The sequence below is a fragment of the Pungitius pungitius genome, chromosome 16 (assembly GCF_949316345.1).
Source record: "Pungitius pungitius chromosome 16, fPunPun2.1, whole genome shotgun sequence".
Classification (NCBI taxonomy): Eukaryota; Metazoa; Chordata; class Actinopteri; order Perciformes; family Gasterosteidae; genus Pungitius; species Pungitius pungitius.
Genome location: NC_084915.1, coordinates 7,501,220 through 7,525,795, shown reverse-complemented (window position 1 = coordinate 7,525,795; position 24,576 = coordinate 7,501,220). Strand labels below are relative to the sequence as shown.

At 39.6% G+C, this 24,576-nt stretch overlaps 1 protein-coding gene across 1 annotated transcript in view; it reads left to right on the top strand.

The window, feature by feature from the left end:
- The first annotated feature begins 12,965 nt into the window (after window positions 1-12,965).
- Window positions 12,966-24,576, top strand: part of LOC119215456 (roundabout homolog 2-like) — a 125,752-nt gene continuing 114,141 nt past the window's right edge. The window contains exon 1 of the mRNA XM_062558081.1: window positions 12,966-12,982. The gene's annotated coding sequence lies outside the window, so the exon portion shown is untranslated. The remainder of the gene's footprint in view (window positions 12,983-24,576) is intronic.

Genomic DNA, 24,576 nt, shown 5'->3' with positions numbered 1-24,576 from the left:
TGCTGTCAGTGTTTTCTTTGCCTGCCATTATTAGTCCTTGCTTGTGAGTTTTAAACAAGGAATTAGCTGTTTTATATTTATAACAGCTTTTGCAGCTTTAGAGCTACATTGTCTATAATGCGTTTCAATCTAAGACCCAAGCTCATTAGGAAGAACTAGTATTCTTGTCATGTGCGGACCAGTGCCTCATTTCTAAATCAGGAAGCCCCAGAATGTTGAGAGGGAAGCGTCCCAAAGCCTGAAGTAGGGGAGTCGCAGGACCTGCGTGCACTACTTCAGCCACAAAAACAATGTGCCAGAAGTACAAACCCCCATCATGCACTTAGCTTAATGAAGACCAGTGGTTTAAAGCATTGATGAGCTGCCCATCGCTACACATTTAGTGCCAAGCTTACAAGACTGCTGCCTTGTTTCATTTTGATACAAGCATTTTTTTTTAAAAGGAGAATAGAATTCATTTAATCGACAATGATTCACGGTTGGGATTATTCAGTGAAAGCGGAACTCTTTCTATGTCTGATGTTCACGCTTTATGCATTTCTTCGGTGTTTAATCATTAGCCCATGAGCTGTGGACTTAATTGACTTAATCATTGTTGCACGGAGAGTATATTATTTAATAAAGTGTGAACTACAGTAATGTAACATGACTGATTAAGCAATTCCATTCCTCTCTCACAAACAATATCCAAGAACAGGTCTTGAGTCACTGTTTGGTAATTTTCTCCCACAGTTTATTCTCTTAAATGTTCAGATAGAATAAAGCCCTGTATGCCACTCCTGGCTTCTTGCATTTTACATTTTACGACAGCACTCGTTTTTTATAATCTTGGGACTGTGAAAAATGGAATAAATGACATGGTCCTCTGGGATAATCAAAACGTTTTTTTTTTAGACTTAATATATGTATCAGTTAAGATTAAGGTCAAACAGATGGACACCACTCTAAAATCCAGGGTGAAGATGACAAGTAGTAGTGCAAGAGCAAAGGTTATCATGTCAAATCACTTGTTAGATTTTGCAATTGAATTTCTAGTGTTAGGTGAGGAAAGACTGAATTAAATGCAGTACTTATCAAATACCGTGTGTCTTTTCTGTACACTCAAAACATCAGTGATTCCCTTAAATGATTGTAAACGAACAGAAAAAATCTCATTTTGACGTTAAGATAGTAAAAAATTGAAAGTCAGAGGATCAGCAGGGTTCAAAAAGACAGTGAATATCTTTGCAAAATGAGAAAAGATTTTCCTCAGAAACGCCAATGTCAACCTTCTGGTGACACCAGAGGAAGAAGTCAGTCGATCGTCAATGACCCCAAGGACCATCGTCTGGACACCATGAATGTCAATGTACAAAATTTCAGGGCAATCCTCCAGATGCCTGATTCATCAGTCAGAAGGAGAGTGTTCGATCCACCAACTGCTACAGAGATAATTCAATGGGTTTTTTTTAATTATGACTTAAGATATGCGCAGGCTCCTTCGTAGTTTGGTACATTGACTTAACAAACCCTTTTGGCAACTTTTTGTCAAAAGTAACGAGCAACAAATGCAGCAACCTTTTCTGGGTTTTATTGGAGACTTTTGTGGTGTCTGATACTGCAGAAACCTTGTGGCTTGCAGCACTCCCAACAGTCAGAGTACAGAGGAGACACACGTCGGGTCCAGACTGAAAGTCACGCGTGCATGCGCAAAGCCGCCGCTGATCCTGCAGGGTCTTTCATCGTTGAGGAGTTGGAAACACTGGCTCAATAAAGAGAGAACTCTCGTCAGGACATTTCAATCACCACTTATCACGACTGCTGAGGAATAATTACCATCAGGGACGTATTTTATCTCCCAATAAGTTTGATTCATCTCGGAGGAAATAATTTAGACGCCGCTAAAAGCGGACCACTGTAGGCCGATGCAAAGTGAATACTCCCCAAATGGAAATCACATTCAGGTCCATGTTAGATCAAGTAACGTAGAAATTTGTGGATCCTTAAAAACCATCAACCATCTAAGCCCATCTCCCTGTGAGATGTTAAAGCACCCGGGTGGACCACCCCAGCATGCCATGGCACCGTCCAGTCGGATGAGTTTGTGGCACAGGTCAACCAAGAGAGCAAAGGTCTCTCACCTCCTAAACAATGTCAAAACAAGCAGTATAGCCGCTGCAAAAAAGGGGAGGCACCTCTAAGCAGCAACACACATGTCTATGTGAGCACACACATACGTTATATTTAACAGAATATTTGACTATTGACAGTGGTAGAGTGATCAGATGCATCATTCGCACTAAAGTGCAAACGTGACCCTAAACCTTTAGGTCATCAGATCAATCGACACGACATTGAGCATTGCAAGAACTACAGGTGGGATCCATTACGGAAGAATCCTGTCAACAAAATTAAAACTGATTAAGCATTGAGGTTGAACATTTTTGACCAATTCCTATTTCAACATTTAGAACATTTCAATTTTTCAATGAGTTGCCAATACCTTTAAAGCCTACTAGAGGAAATCATGTACTTCCGTCACTCTGCTGCAACAAATAGTGAATGATAGAAACTGCTCCTGTAACCCCTCTGCATGCTTTGTTCATTATAAACAAGCAGAGGAAGACAAACACAAGCAATCTACTAACAACCAGAACTGTCGTCCGTTTCCTTAAATCTCTCAGCAACGTCTTGGATTTGTTTTTCACAGAATGCCAAACTCAACAATATAAAAGAAAAGGAATTAACTCCACATGAAACAAACAATCAAAGTACCGTAAATTCCGGACTATAAGCCGCTATTTTTTTTCCCACGCTTTGAACCTTGCTGCTTATACAACGGTGCAGCATGTGTCATTTTTTACGTGCTAACGCGCGAGAGCGAGACAGACCGGTGAAAGTTACAGACAACCAATCTGAATGTCGGAGAAGGAAACAGAGCGGTTGCACGTAAAATTGATTCATTAATGAATTATATGAACACATCTTTTTTTCGTTCAAAATTGATTATATTCAGGTGCGCTGTATTGTCTGGAATTTACGGTAAAGCTCTGTAATCCATCAAGATGATTGAATAGCCAAATCATCAAATTTGATTGTGCACAAATGATACTTTTAAGGACAGCTTTACCGTGACCCCAATACCCCAGCTGCCTTCTCCTCCACATTATGTTTTGCCTACCACTCAGTGAGCGTGACATGGCAAACTCCAATGTATGTTCATGTATTGTTTTCTGTAAATGTACGTTTTTTTTCTTCTTCTGTTTATCATTCTCCAGCTCTCAGCTGCTATTATGATAAATGGTGACAGACTGTTAAAGTAAGATATTTGAAACCTCACACACATACACAAAGACACACAGACACACACCCACACACACACACACACACACAGGCATTCCAAACCTACATTCAACATAACAAGCCCGAGGACACTTCATCCCAAAAATCTGCAATACTTGTCTTATTTGGAATATAGATTGGGATTTCTCCAATGATAAAAGATATGTAACATTTAAATAAATGTAGCCCTGCAAGATGTCTATAGTTCAAGTAACTCTGGAATTACACCCAATGCAGACCCAAACGGCATATTTATTGTCTTTAACGCACCAGTCCACAATGCTGAAAATATTTTTTGGACCTAACATACCCAACGCCATTTAATTCACATACTTATTTAAATTCTCCATATTAAAATCATCATTGGAGGAGATTTGAACACTTTTGAACATTTCAACCAACAATAGACAGATCAACAACAACTAGCAGGAAATAGCTGTCCACTAAGATCACTAAGAGAAAAAAACAGTTCATGGAGGATTTAGGACTTGGCGACAGTTGGTGTATGAATAATCCAACAGTTCATGAATATTCATATTTTTCACTGCCACTTCACCCATTCTCCAGCTTTGTCTTTCCCCTCACCAGCAAGTCACTTATGCAGTACATAACTGATTCACCAATGCCTTCAATTGTAATAAGTGACCACGGCCCTATGTTGTTCTCCTCAGTAAAGACTTCCAGATGGCTCTGTAATGTTTCCCTCCTTGTGATCTACACTCTGACAGGTTCTTCAGGTAAGTGGGCACCCTTCATGGATACGAAAGGACTTTCTTGAACTACTTGCCAACAGTATATGAGTAACCGCGGCAACAGTAATACAGAGAGAAAATGTTTTAATTTCTCATCTCACAAAAATAGGAAATATTAACTATATGTCCCTCAACTTTTAGTTCCTTTATATGTGTGTACTTTTATTAGTTCATTTTTTTTCTCGATATGTCTTTTTTCACTCGAGGAAAATATAATTAAAGAAACAAATATTTCACTTATCCATCATCTACTCTCTAATAATGGTCATTCAAAACAAAACTGTTGACTCGCATAATGACATTTTTTTGTCTCTCTCACTTGAAACAGCAGAGTGGAGGTTCAAGAATTTCAAGAGCTTGGAGAGACGCTATTGTCACATCCAAGGTTCTGTTCCAGCGTGCCTTTTGTAAAAGGGACCTACACGAGTAACCTTACTGAGTTTATCTGCTTTTATACCGTGCTTAACTGACATCAGCCTACCCTGCTTTCCAGGGACGCAGAGGAAGCCACAATAATAAATAACTTGTAAGCCGAGACATAACCTGGACATGGGACAGCCAGCTTGCTGTGCATTCATCATCTTCTCCGGTCATAGCTCCCGCATGCTGACCGCAGGAAAGGGACTGGTGGACTGGGAATGCTCTTCTCTATCCTCTTGAGATTCACAGTTAAAAGAGCAAGAGGTGGAATCCAACGTGGTATATTGTTGTGGCATTTGTTAGACTACTTGCATCAAGACTACATTTATAATATTATTATATAATACCACTGTTTTAGAGGTTTATGTCAGATTTCTTTTTTTTTTAAATTATTAGAATTGTGAGACATTTTGTTAACTCAGGCACACTGGTGAACTTGTTACTAATGTATTACAGCATTTCTGCTCTCCATTGAATTGTAACCCCGGGTAAGGGGCTCCGTTTTCTAATTTATTACTCCATTAGACCTGCACAGCATTTCACTTCACTGTTGTAGTGAAAGATGACATAACTGGCATCTGCAAGACCTATTTGCTGCTGGAAATTTCTCCTGTGGCAGGGACAGGGCTTCACAGAATTGCCGTGTAGGCCGGCTTCCCATCCATCAATTATTAATGTGTCTATGTTGTACTGGAGACCCTCTTACTTGAGGGATCTGCTGTCTCAGTATTATGGTTATTATCTACATTTTGACTCATGGAAGTGTTTTGATATTCAGGGGAGTCACATAGATTTGGGGCAAGAGAGACCCAAGACCATGTGGTAATTGACAACTCAATAAAGATGAGACTGGGGATATGATGAATTCAAGATGTTAAATTGAATCAATACATTTTTCATGAGGAGCCTGACTTAAAATTCCGTTTTAAAAAACATTTTCTCTTTTACAGTATAATACAGTAGATTGGCAGCCCCCGTGTTTCATGGCCTCCATGATTAACGTTAACGTTGATTATGTTGGAGTTGTAAATTATTTCTAGTCAAATATGTTGCATCATGGATGTATTTTGGGGCATTTTAGTACAAGCGTTAGCCAACTGCTTTGCAAGGTAACGTTAATGCATACAGACAACCTAGCATCATAAGCCAACGTCACTATACAATAACTTTTACTAACTTCACACAACATAGTGGTGCAACTTACAACTTACAAAGACAACGGCAATATAAATATTCCTTTGTTGACTAAAAGTGGACTATGGCAGACAAAAATCAACATAAAACTAATATCCATCCTCATAGGGACTAAAACTAAATTTAATTCAAATTAACATGGATTAACAGTATTCAACTGTATTTGTGCCAGAATTTTGACACCTATTTCGGAAAGCACAGAGCAATTGCCAATTTTGAGATCAACAACATCATGCTTTATATTGCCTTTTCCCAATACTGGTTAGACCATGTCTCGTTTCAACTTTGATGGTCTGTTTCGCTTGGACTTGACAGCTCTGTGCATAGTCATAAATCGTGGATCACGCCAGGTCAAAATGTTCCTACAGTGAAAAAGCCTTCCCTGAATCATTGGGGATTTTGAGACACTCCCTTCAGCTAAGGTTTTGCTTTATTTCATCCATTACTGACCGTTAGGCTAATGCAACACATCGGCTACGCTCTGCCTCTCTTTCTATTTCCCTGCTGGGCATAGTTTGTCCTACTTGGAACACATGACACACATAGATGCAGACCATTGGCGATAAGAAAGAGAGAGCGATTTCCTCATAAATGATATTTGAAAATAACCAAACCTGAACATGACCTGAGGGTGGAGAGCACCAAAGACTCCCAAAACCTGATGCTGCAGCAATTGTGTTAGATTGCAGAACTTTACCGCGTGGGTAATCATGATCCATTGTGGGCACCTGAGGTTAATGATGTGCAAATGGAGACCCGCTGGGTTCTGAAGAACTTGCATGGATGAACTGTATGCATGTAAGAGAAGCAGGGCAAAAAAAATACTTGCATGTTTTGTTGTTCCGATCTTAAGACAGAAAGCCTTCAAAGCTGTCCCCCTGCTGAGTTACTTAAAAGGTGGTGCACTGTTATGGTTCAGTACCCAACCATGTGCGGCCTTCACAAGTCAAATCCTGGGGCTGAGCAGGGGAAATTGTTCCTCTGGTGGGTAGCAGAGGCCTTGCTCTACAGGTTTAAATACATTTCTCAGCTGCACTTTGCGGCATTTCCAACAATATATGTTATAACTGAACAGATGTGGGTTGTTATATAGCTGCAGGAAGCACTGCAGAGAAACACTGCTCTCCTGTAGCCTTTTCCTTAAGATGAAAACACTACTCGGATACCGCTGCTGTTGCCGTGGAAACCTGGTCACTTTCACTCTTTTACCCACACTCTTCACCATTCGCTTCATTAAGTGCGTTTGATGCTGGCAATTAGAATAAAACCAGCGGCAGGGATGGCTGTCTGGAAATGCAGTCTCCAATTAAATACTTTCAAACCGCAATATTTCTCCAGAATGTATCTGCTCTCTATAAAGTACAACATGCACCTGGGAGCAATGCTTCTAAAAGCTTGCACTACAGTTGCCATGCCGATAAATGACTTCAAAATCCATGTCTTTTAGTTACGTGAATACAAATGCAACACGGATCAGACAATGCCTTGTTACTCCGATGCTTTTTCAAGCTTGCTCGGCTCTCGCAAAAGCAAAACAAGGTTCCAGACATTGTCATGGTTTTTTTCACAGGCGGAGAAAAATGCCTTGGGGATCAATCCAAATCTGCATCCTTGTGTGCGCACTACAATTTCAAGTACCGTAGAGCAAAAACACAGGCCAGTTATTTTGCTCATCCATTCAAGGCCATTCCTATATAAATGATTAATATCAGAAATAGAAGTGGAACTAATGATGGCTACAAGTCTTTAATTCTGATCACACTCAGCAATTTATATCTCCGCCCGACATTTTTACTTTGATTAACTGACGTTGTTATTGCAGTATTAAAATTGATGAAGTAAATGTAAGTGAATCATCATTACAGGACATTTGCTCTAAGTGAATAACTACTCTTGAGAAGTACACTTCTTTTCATATGCAACATCATAATTAATTTAATCCAGGTCGTTGGTTGCTCTTGCACATAATAAAACGTGGAGAGAAAAAAAAGAACATACAGTGTGTGTATGGACCTGCATTGAAAGAAGTCAATGCAACCTCTTCCAACTCGGCTGTGTGTTTGAGTCTTTGAGTCTATTCCTTCACCTGGGTAAATTGTTCTCTAAATAGAGCCAGTGGCTGGGAGGTTTTAGAAATGAATTCAAACAATGAAACACACTGACACTGAGACAGCGGGCTTGTTATGAAGCGAATGCCCTGAGTGCAATTGAATTTTGGTTTGTTGTAATGATTTTCTTTCTACAAGTACAAGACAAAAAGACTTTGAGTGGAGAAGTCTTACTTTAATCAAGGATATCAATAAAACTGTGGCTGGCTACATATAAATATGTTAAAAATAACTGGTCAGATAACAAGTCAGAAATCTTCTTGCGAAGTTATTCAGCTGTCAAACCACATGTGTGTCGCTTTTCACGTATTTCTAAAGGGAATTCATCTTTTTCCTTTTCGCTATGTTACTATGTAATAAGTGGTTGCTCTTGATATGGACAGCTCATTCCAAGGTAATGAAAACCCAATGATGTTCATTTCAGCTGAAAAATACTTAATATTTTAAGTAAATTAATTTAAATTAAATAGATTTCTGTGAATAGAACCACTTGACGTTACACAAACTAAAGTAGAATATTTAAACAACATAAACATCATATTCCCGTTACATAAACGGTTTGATGGGACCAGTTTAAACAGCGTGCTCAGCAAAAACATGATCCAGTACCTGCAGCTCCTTTATTCACCAGAAATCCACAATTTCCACATAAAAGGAAGCGATATCCACACTGCAGCAAATTAATAAAACATCTTTTATTTCCTTTGACACGAGCCAAATCTTGTCCGAGGGTACCAGCGAGCCCTCTGCACCGCTCCCCCGTGCACCTGCTGGCTTTCAGAGTTGAGGCTGACGAGTTAATGCGGCTCAGGTGTTGTAATTGAAGATTGCCACCAGCTGGTTGTGGTGTAGCTTGGCAGGCCGGTGCCCGGGACCAGTTTGGCTGTCGGGCTGAACAGGTGAGCGGCGCTTCAGTGCTGCTGGCCTCTGTTCACAATAAAACCTCTTGTTCATCGAGAGGCACTTGTATCTCTCGGCACCGCGTGCACATGATGACTCTTAACAGTGGAATAGAAAAGGGAAAGACCAAATGCTTCATTGAATATTAATACGAATCTGAAGATACTGTGGAAATTAAAACCAACTAACCTCATTAGCATCATCTTGTTGAACATATGAAGTAGAGAGACAATGGAGCCGGATATCAAACAGTATTTCGTTGTCCAAATACTCTCTAGGCTGACTGTAGCACCAAATATTCACTTAGTTTAATGTAGACCACCCACGCGCTCAATGCCATGTGGACCAGTAGCAATCCGTATTAGATAATATCAGCCTCAATATCTGTAACAAACTCTGCTAGCCGGGAAGCTCTTGTTCAGTACCCCTTTGTAGCCTTAAAGGATACATCTTAATGCTTTCCATTTTACATATCGAAACCAGACAAACATGACATTCAAGCACTAATCTAATAAGCCAGCAGTACAAGACCAAATGGAATTAACACAGTTTGCATGCGTCTAAGTTGTATTCAGCTTATACATGGATGTCTTCAGATGTCTAAAGTGCATTAGTAGTTTCTCTTCTTCCCTTCTCTTCTCCTCATTTCCATTAACAGCTTAAGATGGGCGTTTACGATATCTACTACTCTGCAATAACCAATAAAGGCTCTCGACATTGGAGGTCATGGTGAGATTTTCACTTTTCCTCTCAAGTGCCCACTTGAAATTTAGATATACTGTTAGAGCCCAAGCAATTCAATTACAAATGTGAATACAATGTTATCGAATTCAATGTTTCATTTCAAACAGAGTTTTGACTTAAATGGGAATATGTGAAAACTGTCCAAAAGCATTAATAAGCGTATCAATCACATCCCTCGGGCAACCGGACTAATCTGGAGAAGGCCGGCACACGAGAGCACATACTGCACACACTCACCCATTCTCTTCAGCCTTTCTTTAGCTGCTGCGCTGCCAAAGGGACATGTACTGTATATGTGAGCAACGAGAGGGCAAATAGCGCCTTGCCCGTTGAAAAGCTGCAGGGGGAGAAGTTTTGATTATGCGACAGTTTGGGTAACCAGCGGCAAAACCTGCAGCTCGACAACAGATCTCAAGTCGGTCATTACATCTACACACAATGTACCAGTACCTTATGCCTCTCAAACAACTACGGTGGCCCTGCACCATGAGGCGGAGCAGCACTCTGTAGAGAGACCAGTCAATAAACAGTTAGTTGTCCAGGAAGGCTGTTTGTCCAGTGCAATTACAGGAGAAAAGAATAGTTTTCAGACTGATGGTACCCAGTTCTGACCAGGTAGACATTGGAAAAGCGAGAAAACTTAGATGATTGGAGGATGGATTGCAAGAGGAATGTGTTGCACTTAATACTTCCAGTATCAGGAGCCGCTGTAAAGCACCACAAAAAGGACAAGGATAGGCCATGCAAAAGCTAAAGGCAGAGAGGGGCCATGAAATATGCATGTTTGTCTCCAAGTAGAAGAGATATAAAGGAGATCTAAGTGAGAAAACAATAAAGGCTACACAAAGGTAAATACTTAAGTATCTAAAACATGCAAAATATTTAAAGGGCTTGATTGCCTCTTGCTCCACAGAGTGAAAGGAGGGAAAAACGAAGAGCATAAATAGGTCAAAGTATCAGAACGTGTTCATTCATTAAGATTCAAGATTTACCGACAAGTGCATTGGCATGACGTATCAAGTCATCTGTAAGAACAGAGGAAATCTCACAGCAAATGAAATGTTAAACAAGAGCTATGTGCGGAATGCCTGGGGGCTTTACAATCTGTTGTTGGAAGATAGTCTTGGCTTATTATAATTTACAAGCCATGATTTGTAATGAAATATTAAGTATAATTAGCTGTATCTTTAGCAATTCATGGTATAATCTTCTGTATCTTCCAATGACAGTTTTGGTGTCACTCTATTTTAAACTAATAGAGTAGTACTTAATTCTTCAAGGCTCATCGTGCCTGGTGCTTTGACTGTAACATATTACGTTTTTGTAGGTAATTGACAAAGCTGTTTCAACATTTGAGGTGGTTTCATCATGTTCAACTAAAAAAGTAAAGAAGCTTGTTAGGGAGTTCTTCAGATACGTATTAGTTTTCTTTCCATTAGTCCTTAGTAATAGTTAAGTGCAGAGTTCACAGCCCAATTGTGTGACACTCCAAACTAATCACCAGTCTCACACAATCCGTCAACCTTTTATAGAGGCCTTGAGGTGAAAGAATAATTGGTTTTGGTTCACTGTCTTCCAGGAGGGGGATGTTGTACTTCCTTTTAGTTTTTTTTTCTGCCTTTCTCGTCTCTGAGGGTGTTTGGATTTAGGTGCGATCTTGTGCAAAATAGCAGGAGCCGCAGATGTTCTTCAGGCAGCGTGTTGACTTTGCTTGGTGGTCGGAGCCAACTCTAACTTGAGCAAATCCAAATAATTGATTGTCTCATCATCCTAACGCCATATTATCTCTGCATGAAACTGTACGTTTATTTGGCGGCAGCAATCATTTATTGCGTGTCATTTCCAAATTCATTTGCGAGTGCCTACCAATCTCATAAATAACACACTGCACTGTTTAAAAGTCTCCTGGTTTTACTCATTATCCAATAATGAGTTTGACAGTGCCACATTGTAACATTACGTCGAAATACAAGTTATTTTAGGGTGGATAACATTTCCAAGATCCTCCGCCTCCTCTGGTTTTTCAACATTTAATCCGTTGTGTGTGTTGACGTGCGCTCAGTGGGGATCAATATTAGATGGTAGCAAAGTGTAGGCCTCTGTCATGAATCTATTCAAAACCTCTCTATTTGTTCACTTTTTTTCAATATTCTTTAACCCCAAAGAGTAGTCAGCACGGAAACATATTGATTGTATTTCCAAAGGATTATGCATATTATAACATCACATGTATCGTATTTGTTTTCACTTTTCTCTCTGTCCAACCCTCCTATTGGTCCGTCACACCCCACGCACACACAAACACAGACCAACTACACAGTAATCACTGGTGGATTGTAATCCTCAAACAGGCTGACCATCTCCCCTGAAGTGACAGAATGTAACCTTTAGGAGGAACTGGTGGCCCGTCTCCTCAGGGACAGTCAGTGTAGCCACCAAATTCACAGCAACCAAGTCTTTTAAAAGGCTGCCGAAAAGGGCACGGGCTTGTTGAAGGGGATATGCACACAGCCCGCGGATGTCAAACCCCTTGGAGCTTTGCCTGTTCACCGCATGATAATTGGTCATCTATCTACTCTCCTGTGATCACCAGTTTAGTTCCAGCTCTGTGGGTCAGTCGTTTATTTCTGGTCTCATTGCTGCTTGTTTGTTTCCAGTCGTGTAGTCAGCTGTTTACTTCTGGTCCTGTGATCAGAATGTATTTCTGCTGCTGCAGTCAGTGGTTTATGACTGGTTTCAAGGACATTGCGGGAGATGTGCAGTGCTACAGTCATTTTCTGCCTGATTTTATTAATTAGCTTAAGACATGTTTAATGCAGTGGAAACATTCAGTTATATATCCTGTGTGAGAGAGGGGGGGGGGGGTAGAGCCTCTAGAAAATCCAATTCCTGGGGATATTGTGTTGGGACTGTATTGTTTAGAAAGCTGTAACCTGGAGCTTATTGCCTCATGTATAGCTGAGAGCTGGACAGCATTGCTTGATAAATGTCTGGGAGCTAAACTGCATTGTTGGCCTAACTTTGTAGTGAAGGAACAGCTCAAGGAGAAGGCAGGCTATGAATTAAAGGGGCAAAGATCTATAGTTGAAATTAGTTTTTGCTTAAGGACGTAAGCCAGTTTCAGTAAATTGGAAAAGGAGTTGTGTCTGGATGGAATAAGGTTAAACCATCAGAGATCAAAACCTTTAAAGACTGTCATGCACTCAAAGGATTTTCAATGTGTGTGTCACGGTTTGGGTCCTCTTCCTGTCTTATTTTGTAGTTTCTTGTCTCTCGTGTCTCTGGGTGAGCTTCACTTCCTGTCCTGTGATTGCCTGATTGTTTCTACCTGTGTCCAATCACCTGCACCTCCCTAGTGTATTTAAGCCCCGTGTGCCTGTTGTCCCTCGTCGCTGTCGTCATTGTCACCCGTCGTTGGAGCATGTCCTGTTTCGGTTATTTAAATAAAGAGCACAGTTTTTGAGAAGCCTGCATTTGAGTCCTGCCTGCAACCTGCTCCAGCACCCATTGTGACAGTGTGCGTGTGATGAAAAGAAAAAGAAGGTAAAAAGTTTTTATTTTGAAAGTGCTCATTAAACCTTCTTAAGCTCATGTTAGTGACAATGTAGGGAATGGTATCCTTTGAGTTTTTTTCAATACTGGTGCTTTAAATTTAAATTTTAAAAGGATGCTTTTGATAATACAGAGATACTGCTCTTTTTTTTTTTCATTGCTCAGGTTTATTAAACCTACTGCTTTAAAATGTTTTATTCAAAGATAATGATTGGTTTGGCTATAAGAATTCCCGATTGGTTTCTTTTTGCAAATAAAGACTACATCATTCACTTAACCAGTTCTATTGGATTCCATCAAAACTATTTCGATTTAATTTGAGAGAGAATCCCCAGTGAGGAGGGCACTTCCGCCCGTTCGCTCTGTGATAGTTTGCTGATTGGTTTTAAGTGCCAGATAACCTGACCCCTCAGTTCTCAGGACACATGAGACATTGGACCGCACTCATGGTCAGCTGGACATTAAAGTGGATAATAATAATTTATTTCGAAGCATAATAGATCTTATGATCACCAGAATTCACCTCCCGTTAGAATTCAGAAACATCTTTAAGCTCATTGTTTTGGTTTTCTTTCTGTGAAGAGTAACTCTCATGGATAATTAAGAGTATCCTGATGTGGCATAAGTTTTCACTTGCATTTGATGTTTAACATCACAGTAAAGTGATATATTTTTTTAAGATACCTTATTTGTCACTAACCAGGTGTATGATTGATTGACAATTGATTTCAGTAATCATTTATCAATCTTACAATATTGTTGCATTTTCAATACCAAAGTATTTGGTGAAAAACATTGTGATATTTCATGATTTTCCTGGAAGTAATACATTTTTTTTTTATCAGTCTTGCTTGGCGATTCACAATTACTTCAATCACCTGTTCCAACTGGGGTAAGGGACCGTGAGCAAGCCCAGACAGGTAGATGTACTCTATGAATGCCTGCATCATGAAAAGTTTGGTTTCTTTCGTTTTAAACAGATATTAGAGACAGCCACTGGTTTCCCTAACCTATTGTATGGCTTATTTTCTGGGATTTGGTTTGAAGTTTTATTCTCTTGTACTATGTATAAGAGAATTCCTAATCTCTTCTCAGCTAGACTTACTTGTCGAGTTTATTTATTGGTGCAGTTAATATCAATAAATATTTTTCTGTATAGTAGTCTCTGGCTACAGTTTATTTTGGCTCTTTTGCATGGAATATTACAGGGTCACATACGCCGAAGACAAATGTGAACCGGATAATTAATTGCTGGTTGTTTGTAAAGAAAAAGATAATGAACTACTGTGGTACTTTAGGTTGTGTGCAAATGAGGTCATTAAGCCCGTTTCACAAAAAACGAATAATGTTTTTTTTCCTCCACAAATGAATTCGCTAAAATGATATTACTTAACATTATTACCATCACCATTTGAATCATTGGAACAAAGAGTTGAGAGAACTTTAACTTAAAAGAAGTATTACAATGTAGACGTGTTGTGATGATAGACTGATACATTTCTAGACATCGATGTTGTACCTTCTAAATATACTGCACACAACGGCAGCCATTGTAATAAGACATTTGAAAGCATTGGAGTGCAAAACATTCAATGCCAAATTTACATTAATTTCCTTTTAGTCTGCTGCCACTCCTTACAGCTAATGTGAGAGCCATAAAATTACCAAATGGGAGCAGGCAGGAATAAACCTGCTCGTCACTTACAAGGTCATTGAGCTTGATCTGCCCTGGTACAAAATCAGGGTGCTCTGTATCATGAACATCTAATTGACAGGAAATTCCTATGCTAATGAAACGGACAAAAGGACTAAGTACTTGTTATCGGAAATGTCGGCCATAGTGTTTAAAAAATACTTCGCCCATCTCCTGCTTTCGTTCTGCCATAATGAAGTCTCTCATTCAGTTGTGCGACCTCACTTTCAAAACCGTTTTTTTCAAACACACCTAATTAGGCTTCACAACCTCTCACTGTCGATCTTGTCTAATTAAAAGGCTCTCATTCTACCCCTCACCTTGTGTGTCTGGTACTCGTCAGACAAAGGTCTCACTCTCTTTTCCCTCCGTTTCCAACTACACAACCTCTCCTCCGCCTCTTTTCCTCTGCATTCTCTTTAGTATATTAGAGAATGACGTGGTTGACTATGGCTGTCTCCCTCCAAAGGCTTCAAGCGCTCTGTCTGCTCTTTCAGTACGACCCTCACCTATGTTTTTCAGCCAATAGGGCTTTCTTGCTTGTTTACTTCCTCACTGCAGCTTTCAAGCAATTTTTTGGGGATTTGAGCCCATTCTTTTTAGGTGTTTAACATCTAAGCAACTTTTCAGTTTTCTGTATTACTCCTGAAGGTTGTGGTTACCTCTCAGGAGACTCTCTTTTGTTGCCCGAGACATATGGGACGCAAATCTGTTCAATGAGGGAATCTGAGACATCACATTTGATCTCCTCCATGGGTTTTTTTCTCTTGTTGTACAGCCTGCACAACAACAGAGTGAATGCGGAATGCATTTTTCTTTTACCTTGTTATAATGTCAAATTCCTTTTTGCAGATATAGTTTCTAAAATAAAAAAATCTTAATTTTTCAAATGCGTAGTGTTTAATAAAGCATATATATATACTATTTTACGAGTGTTTTCCCCAAGGTTTACAACTTTTTATCAACGATACAGAAAGCAGAGGAGATTTGTAGTCATTGTGTAAATAAGATAAATACCATAAAGATCTGAAACTATCAAGGTATAGACCTGTTCTATCGGAAAGGTGACTTTAAATAGTGTTTGTTGCAATCAATGTGTGTGTGTGTGTAGGTGAAAGGCCTCTAGAAAAACATGGTATTGCAAAAAACATTAAAAGGCGATCAATATGAATTTCAGGCGGCCCAAAGGAAACCATGACAACAGTTTAGGGCCAAACTAAAAGGGTTTACCTGAAGGGGCTAACCGGAGGGTGGGTTCCTTGCCTCCAAGACTATGAGCACAGTGCCGAGCGGCGCCCAGGAGCTTCACAAATATGCACAAGGAGCACGGACGGTCCGCCCACCGACGTTAGCAAAGCACAGAAAACCTTCTGATCTGACAATCCACACGGAGGGAGAGTGAATTCTCTGCTCAGGTGAGCATTACTCCACTATATCTTCACTTAGCAAATAGTGGTCTGCTGCTATGTCAATACTGGGAACTAGGACATATGTTTGTATATGGACATTAGGGACGTGTCGCTACTAATCTTTGGAGAGGACAGAATTGTCCCACTCAATGCGAACAAGTTTATTCGAATATTATCTTTGGCGGGAGCAGACACACAGAGAGAGAGAGACACACACCCACGAACATCCTCAGCGAGGGAGAGAGGAGCAGAGCCGAAGAACCGGTGCAGAGAAAGAGGCTTCTGGAGCTAACAGCTGGATATCGCAGCGCCTCTGATCCTATCCGAAACACGGTTCCGTTCCTCAAGCATGCACTGCAGCATACATAACTATTCAAAGGGGAGACTTCCCTGAACTCATTGAGTTACAACCTGCTTCTTGTAAAACAATATTACATTTCCCTTAAAATCTCACTAGTTTGCAGAGAGTCTTGAAGGAAGTCCTGCTGAAATATATTTGAGCTTTAAACGTATATTCATTGACGTGGTTTGGTTCCAGTCTAGATCTGGATTTGTTTTTTTAATTTTTTTAACTTTTGGTTATTTATTTAGATGTGATGACATCAAACTCTCTGTTTGTAGTTCATGCTGAGGGGGGTGTAGAGGGGATGATAGGGGGTGGCTGTGGCCAAAAGAGCAGGAGATAAAGTTCATCCTCTAGCCTGAGCAGCACAATAACTTGTATCTGGAAAATGATGTATCTACCTGATGGCCAAGTGCAGAATTAGACTTCACATTTGGGCTCACAGGATGCCGGTTAGACACTGAAAACGGCTTCATTTTGTGCTACCTAATGAGCCAAACTTAAAAATTTGTGCTGCCTGTCTAACCAGGGATAACTTGGTGTGATTTAACTTTCTTTGAAAATACATTGGGTGTATGTATTGTATTCTGAAGACAAATTCACAAAAACATGAATTACAGCATTGGCGGTTGAACAGTTGGGGGAAGTGCTTGCCAAATACTGAATGGCAACAGCTAGTCCGTTTTGGGAAATCAAGACTCTGTTGATTACAAGTATCTCAGGGAATGCATATCAGAATTTTTGAAGTTGTCTGCGCTTGGCAACGGTGCAATCCAATGAATATAACTCATTACACAGTACTTAAGGCCGTCCTAAAACAGTGAAGTGTGAGTTTAGTTAAAGAGATTTCTCTACAATACCTGCAATTGTTTACTGGGATTAAATCTTGTTGTTTTGATTCACTTGCTTTCTTATCCTGCATGAAATTTGCTGATATGAGCAAATGTCTGTAAATGCAAACACATGCTCTGTGCACAGCGATTGAGAGAAAAACGTCTACTACACTGAGAATTGGGGAGAGACACCCAGAAATGTGTTTAATGATGATTTAGTAGGTGTTAACCAGCTGTAAACAAGATAACATGTCTTGATTTCTAGACAGATATTTTATTATCCTTATTATGGTGTTAAGCAATTCTTTGCTCAATTAGAAACAAAAAACATTTGTTAGTGAAGGGTCCTCAGATGAATTCTTCAGCCTCTCTCAGCATTTGTGTTATCAAACATGCCAGGAAATAATAATGCACACCAAAACAACTCAGTTTGTCTCCTGGGATTCCAGAAGAAGTGAAAGGTGGCAGCTTTTTAGTGAGAGTCCTGCTGTTTCACATGAAAACACATTTGTACATGCTAGTGTTTGCATTCATTTGGTATCGATGTCGCTGGTTTGTTTCTGCACTATTCCTTCAAAGAATGGCTTCAGAAATCGAACATTTAACTCCTGTTGCTCTCCACCTTTTTTTGTTCCTTCTTGTTTAAATCCTTTAGAAGTGAAGAAAAATAGAATTCGTATCCCACAAGAGGTCATTGTGATTTGACCTCAAACCAGTGCAAACACTAAATCCATGTATCGCATCATGAATTACACCCTGTTTACATGGCTGCTACATGTGACATGAGATTACTATCAGGAGCAATATCAGGTGTGTCAAACGGGTGTTCTTTATCGTTAAGGCCTGACAGGTTGTTTTATTACATTATCTGAGATGGAGAGGGTTAAATCATGTGGGCATGGGCATATGTTACTAGGGGCCTCAGAGGACATGTCCCCTTCAATGTTTAGAACACACAGCAAAAGCTGCTCTAAATAAGCTGCACATTAGTGAGAGAAAAACAAGATCAACCCAATGGAGGAAAACCAGTCGGTTCCTGAAATAGGCCACTGAAATAATCTGACATTTTGAGAATTAAGTAATAATATGACAAAAAAGGGATATATTGGGCGTTAAGTCATCACAGGATATTTTGGTTTCAATCAAATGTGCATGTTTTAGCTTTTCTCCAGGTTGATTCCCACTAAAAACATGGGGTAGCACTTCTTGTGTGTGGAATGTGAGCCTTCATGAGTTTTATTCTTCAGTTAGTTTTGTTTTTCCAACTCGGATAAAGAGCAGCACACTAAATTCCCAATTCCCAGGGTTTTGTGTTTGTCAGGTTGTCTGAAGGGGATACAACAATAACAGCAGTGCAAAAACAGGATGTACCAAGGTCTCCAGAGAGGTAAATCTCCTTGAAATAATGACTTCATTCTTAAATGCTCATTGATGGGGATTGATTTTGCAGAAAGCTATTGAATTCCACGTGTTTATAAGGCAATTATGGTTAATTGATGAACCACAGATGAAAATATGTGTCAGATGCATAATTATATGGGTTACTTGACACAAGCGGCCTGAAGAGAGACATCTCAAAAGAACATTAAATCAAAAAGTCAATCGTTTATATTACATTTTAATATGTACAATTGTCACCTTGCGCTTTTTTCCTTTTCATAAATACACACCATAAACGTTTGCATTGGAATTCACCATAATGCAGGAAGCCCAGATTGCCACTTGCTGTGTGTTTTCAGTATGAAACAAATACCCTTTGGTAAGGCACAAACTGAATTCTGTGGCTCCTAAAGTTGTTACCATCTGATCGAGGACAAGGTCCTGAATAAAACATGCCCATTTCAATTATTACTTTCATGAACATGAATAAATAGTGTTGTAGAAGTCACCGGAACATTGAGACAACTTTAACTACACAACCGCATGGCGTCTTATATTTCACCAGTTAAATCTAAAACGAGTTGCTAAGAGCCCACAGTTGAAAAGACTCTCTGAACACCCTGCGTTACCATAGTAACACATGTTTAAGGGACAAAGCCCAACTATCAATGTGAGAGGAAAACAACATAAAAAAGGCACCTGCTCGTGTTCAACCACATCATGGTGTACATTATTATGTTAGTTTGCAGGGAGGAAGGACGTCTGGGATACTCGGCTTAGCCTTTTACTCCTGCAACCTGGCCCCAGTTAAGTGGATGAGGACGGATGGACGGAGAGCCTGTATACAGTATACTACATTTCCTGTTGGTGGCTTGCGCAAAGTAATATTATTTTTAGACATTTTTTGTGTGTGTGACCCCCCCCCCCCCACTTCTGTAAATATGGAACTCAAATCGAGAAAATATTGAAGATTTTGTTGAACACAAAGTTGGGGCTTTAATCTCATAATTTAATATTGTATACAATGTTCTTGATTTGCCAGTGTTGAAACAAATCCCAATGCGAGCCGTTGGCACAGATGCACACCCGTTTGTCAAACAGTCCTTTTTTGCCATCATTAGTGATTTTAAAATATCTAAATTGTGTAACAGGGCATTGAATTAAAAAAATTTAACTTAAAAAAAATGTCAATTTGGTATCTGCCACTATGACATATTTCACTTTCATAACGAAATGTTCTTTCACACATGGATGAACCTGTATTTTTTTTTCCCCTTACTCTTACAAGACGGATGCCATTTTTACTCTCTCTGGCCATCACAGTAACAGTCATGACGATTTGACAAGCATGGCAGGCTTCTCCCTCTCAGCCCAGAAACGGAGGACAAGAGAGCTGCAACTTCTCAAGCCAATTACTTAAGTTTGGCCCACTTTCTTTCATTTCCCTCTCGTGAAAATGGATTGAATGAGCACTTCCTACAGTCCTCTTATCATATGACAATAACATGCGGTGGCCTGCATGTCTTAATGTGCCAAGTCATCGTCCCATAATTTATTCTCTTTATTTAGCAGTGCATTCTAATCTCCCTTTGTATGAAAAAAGGTACTTAGAAGATCCTTTTCAAGCAGAATGGCTTGTTTCTGTGCTGCTCAAGTGTGCCAACGGGGAACATTTACTCTCAAGATCTTTGCAGTGTTTAGATAAGACTTTGGATGCTGGTGACAAATCAAATGCATGTCTGTGGGAGTGTGAGAAGACGGCAATACAGCCAATCATGCAAAGCTGTGCTGCGTCTATGCCAAAATGAGATTCATATCAGGAGTGAATAGCTGCTTTCTGAAAAGGCAACGCTGAATACTACAAAGATATGCACAGAAATGTTCAATTACATATGTTTTTACCAAATAATTTGCAATCACAAAGTCAAGAAAATAGCTGTGAGAAAGATTTGTAAGTTTTCCTACTGCTACAGTCTCTGCTTATTTAACAAAGTTATTTAACACAATATTAAATAGTAATAATAGAGCGGATTCAAATGCATTGTACATCACTCGTTATGGTTGCAAAGGGTGGGACTGCTTCTATTTATTTGTTTCATTATTTTTAGATTACATGGAGTTCAACAACAAAACATGTTTTTTACTTTGTAATGAAGTGTTCTACCTCGAGGTCTACGGGTCTCGAGGGTTAAAGTTAAAGTGGCCTTTTCCCTTTCTTATGTGTTGGCGTGATGTGGAAGTATCCGGAGGGGATGCAGTGGAAGAACGGAGGCGGCAGAGCAAGTTGCACATCAACTGTCTGTCTTCTAGCATTGTAACAAAAAGCCTCTCTCGTGGTTCTGTGAGAGTAGTTAAGAACATTTTAGCCGTGCCACAAACAAATGACTGAAATTGAATGAATAAAATTGTATTCTAAAGCTGGAAAATTGCTCTGATCTTGGCAAAGTATATGCAGACCATATAAAGAGAACATGTTGCACTTTGCAGATATTATATATCAAAAGATGTATATTTTTTGATACATCTTCACTGTAACATAATGCTTATACATTTTAAATATACAATATTTAAAATTACAATACAGCATTTTAAATTACTATATATAGTAATTTATAATGTTGTATTGTAATTTTTATCGTAATGAAGGGCAAATAAATGAAGCAAAATCCCAACCGAAACCACATGTCAAATGTGTTTTAACATTTGTAGCAGTTCTTCTAATCAGCTTTTTGTCTACTTTATTTCTGTGCTTGGTGCTTCACATCAAAACTATATATAGATACTAACAGGTGTGCTCTTGAAACAGAGGAACTCACAAACCATAAGGCATAATCTTTAGTCATGTTTTGGTCTTTCCACTTATGCAAACATGAATTACCTTTCCACCAATATCCATATACCAACTTCCAATTTCCACATTGTTATATTAAAGATTATAATATTTTACTAATGCTATGTTCAGCATAAAGGCCAATAAGTGCTTCCAAGAAATAAAGTGCTAAATAAACAAATTGCAACAATTCTTACATTTTTCCATTCAACGGTGAGTTATGAAGGTATTGTTTGAGCAAACGTTAGACAACTATATTGATAATATTTGGGTCAATAAGTCATCGTTTACATGCAATCCTAGTGAAATAGTTGCTACCGAACCGTATAGCTTAGAGGTGCATTGCGACGGCACCATTTTACAGTGAGAAATACTCACTAAAACTTCTATTAGCAGTCAATTTAGAAATATTCCCATCAATTCATTCTGAGTTAACAGAAAATGTAACGGCAGCAAAAAGGTGTTAGTGCGTGCTGTTCACAACTCAACAATGCGGATTATTATTAAAATGGCCTAATGAGCCATTCTACTTCTAATGTATGTTCAAATTAGTTAAATGAGATCAACAATAAATACCTGTTAATCAATTGATGTCATGTAGTCCATGTTGGATTACCTATCATTAGTCAAATACTCCTAATATTGCAATCATGTAGCGATTTAGCACCCATCTAAGTGCCCTGTGGGAAAAGGTCCAGCTGCACAAGTTCCAATAAGTTCCGTGAATCGTCAAACTAGGATCGTGATGTGTGTTCCCTCATGAAGATGCCTGTAAAACTTTGCTTGAATTGATTGATGGATGGCACTAATGAAGTTACAGCCTATTCTCTTTTCAATCAGACTGTCACGCAGCTTGCCACTTTAATTTCTGATTCTCCCATTGGCCTGTCAGAGTTATGATGGAGCAGCGAAGCCCCCTAAGCCATAAGAGAAGCCTTAAAGCCTTACTTTAATTTCTAGATTAAAAGACGGCAATTTTTTATTCAAAACTGAAATCTAGATAGATGGCTGTTTATTGTCCGTAGAAGGCGTGTGTGTGTGGTGTGTGTGTGTGTGTGTGTGTGTGCAGGTGCTGCACTGTCCTTAGCCCTGAATCTGAGCGGATCAATATAAAGACAGACAGATCACAGTCAACATGGTCGCTTCTTTTGGTCGTTATTTTTATACCGATCAGATTTTCCTCAAATTGTAGCAATCCACAGAAAGAACAGACACAACCAGCAACGAGAGAAAAACACAGTGATTGGTCCCCTAAGTTTGGAAACTGTTACATTACAGTGATTGTACAAGTACAAGACTTAACAGATTTTTGGATTGACTATTTATAACACATATATTTCATGATTGATTTAATTTGGAGAAACTATGCAATTGTTAAAATGTTCATCACCCTATATAGTCCAAAGGAGAGGATCCTTTGTTTTATAAACAAAAACAATGCTTCATTGTGAGAAAAATGCTTTTCGTGTAATTTACATGTATCTACATAAATATATAGAGTACCAGTCAGAAGTTTGGACACACCTTTCCACACTTTTCAGGAGCCGATATTTTAGATTGACAGAGTGCACGTTGCCCCATCTCAGTGGGTATTAAAGCCTGCTTATGACATTTCCTTTGTTACAAACTGACAGCCAGAAAGCACTCTGACACGGTCACTAACTTTTTGTCGAACATGTACAACCAAATCATGTTTTTGACCTTTCCATCCTTCCACACATTCTGACAGTCGGAGCCTCGTATTGTCAATATTTATTTTAAATTCGAGAGCTTTGTACTTTGCTTTTCAAATTAAGTCCCACAAAGTAATTCGATGAAACTTTTTTTTTTCTTTTGTGACAGCAACACTGGTTCTGATTGTTCTGATACTCATTTTGTAGCTGCCCTTCAAGTTTGATCCCAAAGACAAGCCTGTGACGACTTCAAAACAAAAGCCGAGGAAATTCTGAAGGCTGTTACTGAAATAATATACATATTAGACAATATGCACCTTCTTGTCTGTCATGGGCTTGTGAGATGATGATTGTGCCTCATCACCAAGAAGATTTGTTTACACAAATAAATGCTTCCAAACGTACCTGGCGCACAGGCAGCCTCGAGGCGAGAGTTGTGCAATTGTCTGAGATGAAAGGGGCGAACTCTTTTGCCTCTAGAGATTTCAACATGGCCCTCAGTTGGCTGCTCCACTGTAATTTATTCAGCTCTATGTGTCAGTATTTTGGAAAACTCTCTGCATCAAACCAAAAATACATTTAGATAACTTTCAAAACTCTGTGTGTATCGAGGTTTGTAAACCTCCTCCTGAATTTGTACTTTTTTTCCCGCTGCAGTTTGGCGCTCCCAGTGAATCCAGATTTCTTTGAATTGCCTTTAACTGCACCATGCATATTCATGAATGACTGGTTTGTGTCCTTCCAGTTTCTCATTCAGGCATTCAGCACACTGAAGTGCTGGGTTACATCTCACAGCAAAGAGGAGTCACCTCAGTTTTCAATCCTAAAGCTCTACATCAACATTTCTCTTGTTGCCCATGAAACTAGTAATTTCATCACCGGTCACACGACCCGGGCTTTGCTTTCCATACCACAAATACAACTTCTCCCTGCTCTCCTTTCTCATGCACCATTTCTAATTATCATTCCCCAGCACAATATTTATAGCTTTTATATTGTTTATTTGTGAATACAGGGCCTTCTGCAAAGTGTCACGGCTTTGTTGGAAGGCGACCTTCTTTTGGTCAAAACAGTTGTGTTGCGCAATCCGAGGGATTATTTCGCTCTCTCTCGCATGTCCTGGCTGCTCAGTGGTCGGGGTTGGCGACACCGTGTGTACGTATCAGAGGATACGCAGCCGTCTTCGCTGTCCTCCTTTATGCCAACACTGGAGCGAGCTGCTGGGGGAGTTGGCCGCACCAAACTGGGAAGCACAAAGACGAGGGGAGGGAAAATTAATTAAGTCTGTTGGACGGAGCCACAGCCCTGTCTCTGTGCAGCGTGCTGTACGTGTGAGACGAGTATTCCAATGAGATGAGGCCAGATTGAGCGGACACGGATTCACGCCTCGCGCGTGCCGAATCTGGGCCGGAGTCCACCTGTGC